The sequence below is a fragment of the Centruroides sculpturatus genome, unplaced genomic scaffold, assembly GCF_000671375.1.
Source record: "Centruroides sculpturatus isolate CEXI.00-Female unplaced genomic scaffold, Cexi_2.0 scaffold387, whole genome shotgun sequence".
Classification (NCBI taxonomy): domain Eukaryota; kingdom Metazoa; phylum Arthropoda; class Arachnida; order Scorpiones; family Buthidae; genus Centruroides; species Centruroides sculpturatus.
The window spans coordinates 36,264-40,109 of NW_019384709.1; the positions used below are offsets into that span (position 1 = coordinate 36,264).

The following is a 3,846-nucleotide window of genomic DNA, read 5'->3' on the forward strand; positions in this document are numbered from 1 at the left end:
CCAGCAGCAGATTTACCAGGTAATATATTACCTATAGCATATTAATAGATGCGACGAGAGGAATAGTAACATTAATAAATTTCTCTTCCTAAATTATACACTTTTGAAAATGAATAGTTCTTATCAAATGATGATTATGAATTTTTAATAATAAACATTTAATAATGCTTTAGTTACAATGTAAAAAAAACTGGCACTATAGAATCTACCAACCAATTAGCGACATCATTTCTTGTCTTGTTATTTTCTAATAAACGTAAATATTCTCTATTGTAAAGATAATAAAAAGATGAAAGATGAAATGTTTGACTAATATACTTTGATTATCAGAAGTTTTATATCAGATAGAAAACCATTGTTAAAAGTTGATCAGTAATGTTGTGACATGGCTTTAAAACCACCCACTGTCTATAAATCGGTGATTTGGTGCAGTCATCGACGATGGATCCAATGATTATGTCTTGACTATAATCAATTGTACTAACTATTGTTCATACTATTTTACTTATGCTTTTTTTTCAAATGGAAGCGTATAACTATAATGGAGTCTCGATTAACAGAGATGAATTCATGGACTTAATTAAACATGGACAACAGTTTCTGAATTACGAAAAAATTATTCATATCATTTTAGTTGGACCTCTTTTCATTTGAATCAGGCGTAATTTGAATCAATAATTTTTTTATCAACGATGACAATATCAGTTTCCCCATTAAATCCAAAAGCATCCCAAACCATTACACTGCCACCTCCTAACTGACTACTCATTCTAACTTTGGCTTCTCTTTTCACATCATGCCAATAATATCCACAACCATCTTGTCCATCTAAATTCTACATTTTTTCACCAGAAAACGCAACTTTTTCCCACTCCTTGGTCCAGCTCGTGACAGATTTAGTCTATTGAAGTCTATTGCCTGTGAACAGGTATCAAATTAGGTATCATTTTTCAGTATTTTATGTTGTTATTATCAAGAACACATCACCACATCGTCTGATGGGAGACAGATTTTGGTAAATTAGCAGCTACTTGTCTAGTACATATCTGCTAACTGTTACTTTATAAGGAAAGAAACCTTTCGTTTATATCTGTCAGTTAATTTTTTCTTGCGTCCACTTCTCTCCATTTCCATAATTTTCTTGTTTTGTCTATACATTGGCCACAACAGTTTTAGAATCATTAATTATTAAAGTTATTTCTCTGAAACTTTTCAGCACCTCGTAATTCATATATATAGGCCTATCGAATTTCAGTCTCTAAAAGTTCACTATTTCTTGGCATAAATCTTAACAGTTTACGTTTTAAACACTAATAAAAAACTGTTAATATTTGAAAAGTTTAAAATGATTGGCTGTTATAATACCGGATGTGATGTAAAAACATTCCATTCAATTGTTCATTAAAAATATATGTACATTTGTAGAGAATTATTACTCTAAACCAGCGATTCCCAACCTGTGGTACGCGTACCCCTAGGGGTACGCGATAGGTTGTTTAGGGGTACAGAAAAAAGTTAGTTATTATGGCAGAAAAAATAATATATTATGTATCACAAACTAATAGTATTAAAAAATTATTAGATAAAAAATGTNTTAAATTTTATCGCGGTAATATCATTTCTAATTCAAATCCATTAATAGTAAAACTATTTTAACTTTAATCCTATTGTTCGTATTCATTTCAACGTATTTCGCAATGATTTATCACACAAAAAACTTAATACACAGATAAAAAAATGCCGTTATTTTGAATCATATCCTTTAAAAAATTTTTTTCCGTTCTATACCTGACATTCCAACATTCTTCGGTTTTCAGATATATTTTACGTTGTTTAAATATTTCCGCTTACAACAACATTCTATACAAAACTATAACTCGATATTTTGATATAATATTCTATCATTAAAGGAAATAGATAATAACTTTCGGTCTAAATAATTTCTGTTATGTCGCATACTTGAGATATATGTATTCTACAAATACGTTAACATTTAAATGATACTTTTTTACTTTTAACCTAATTCCATACCAATGGAAAAACTCGTACTTTAGGTCAGTTAGCGGATATAATTGAAAACTGTTTTCAGTAAGAAATTGCCATTATAATTCTTTGATATTGACTAAGATGCATATAAAATAGAAATAGAAAAAGAGTATATCGGATGGGATAAACTATTTTTACAATCCGATATATAAATAAGAACAGCAACAAACATATACACAAACACGAGCAGATATTTATACAGATATATAGAGTATGGTCCTATATAGACAGGAAACGTTTTGTAAAAATGAATGAAAAGACTCACACCTGTATACACAGAGAATAAAAGTTACATTCAGCAGCAACCGGCCTTTACTATGCTTTAATTTACTATTCAAAAAGATATTCGTAAAACTGAGAAAAACTTAGAGTATATACTGCCTACCGATAAGTTGTCACACCAGCCTGTCAACTCATACTCCTGAAGTATTTCTAGTTCAATAAAAACTGATGACGTATCTTAGCCTGCTTCTTTTAATTCTTAACTATTTAAAATTACCATTTGATCGACTAGTTAAGTTTTTGTAACACTTTAAATGAATAATTTAAAATGTACGATACGTACGAACCGTACGATAAGAGAAAATAGAATATATTTATAACACATACATACATGTATGTATATAAGTATTACAACGTAAAAATATACATATATAAATATACATATTTGGAGAAAATTACAAACTTACTATATATAAGGTTTGGTTCTCGAAAGACATCTTTGAAAAGCCGCCCTCTTCTTCTGTAAATAAGTATCAATGGTTTGTCACTTTATCTTCATCATACGATTTAAATATCAACGTATATATTTTTACATACCACACTATTGTCGAGACAACTGACTAGGATAATATTTAAATTAACAGTCGATATACAACACATCGTCGGATCTTAAGAGTTGGCATAACATACATCAGATTTAAATGTCGTCGCAACTGTTGGTAAATGTGTTTTCTCGATTATTTCGTACTGTATATTCGTCTGGGATAAATCTTTGTCCTTTATCTGGGTTTCTCAGTCAATGTTGGCATTGAAGGCGCCACTGCTTGTAACTTGTTAACCGTCAACGAAACCTGTACCTATCCTGTCTGGTGTGCGCTGCTAAAACCTGACTGGAAAACAGGTCGCTGAAACGTCTTGCCGTTCTGTGATTTGTTAACGATTCTCGACGGAGGAAGGTGCTTGTATAGGAGAAAAGAACGTTTAAAAAAGAAAAAGAAAAAAAAAGAAAGAAATTGAGAGAGAGAAAAATTTCCACCTCACCTCTAGTTACCTGATACTTGGTCTCAAGTACAGAGTATTTCTCAGAAAAATCCAAGTTCAACCGTTTTAACGTTGGTAAAAGAGTAATACGTTCCTCTCCGTCTGTTTAAACTCTATACAAATTTATTTTTCTTATTTTCTTTTAGAAAAGGAAAGTTTTACCTATGACAAGCTTATAATTTTCTATGTCGGAAAATATATAAACGTGGAAAAACCTGGTTAATTATCTAGCTCGAATTTTCCATTCTATTTTTCTATACGCTATTTTAATGTCCGGATCAAGAGGAAGGAAGGAAGAAAAAATAGCGTATTTGAAATGCAAATTTTAGCCAAATCTATTGGTATTCGGCAGATGTAAGGGATAATAATAGTAATCGATAATTAAATAAAATGACGCAACATTATTATGAAATATGAATATTTAAAATCAATTATGCTTATTTATTATTAAACATTATTTTTATNTTTTTTATATTTAATTTCTCAAAGAATACATTTAAAGCCATCGAATCGAAACATTGTTATTTAGTCAAATTA

General features: G+C 30.0%; 1 long non-coding RNA gene across 1 annotated transcript; it reads right to left on the reverse strand.

Annotated features, from left to right (window-relative positions):
• Positions 1 to 2,735: 2,735 nt before the first annotated feature.
• Positions 2,736 to 3,324, reverse strand: LOC111627767. The gene is made up of 3 exons (XR_002757055.1): positions 3,310 to 3,324; positions 2,866 to 3,227; positions 2,736 to 2,788 (listed from the first exon to the last, which is right to left on the reverse strand). It is a non-coding gene; the product is annotated as an uncharacterized LOC111627767 (long non-coding RNA).
• Positions 3,325 to 3,846: the final 522 nt, after the last annotated feature.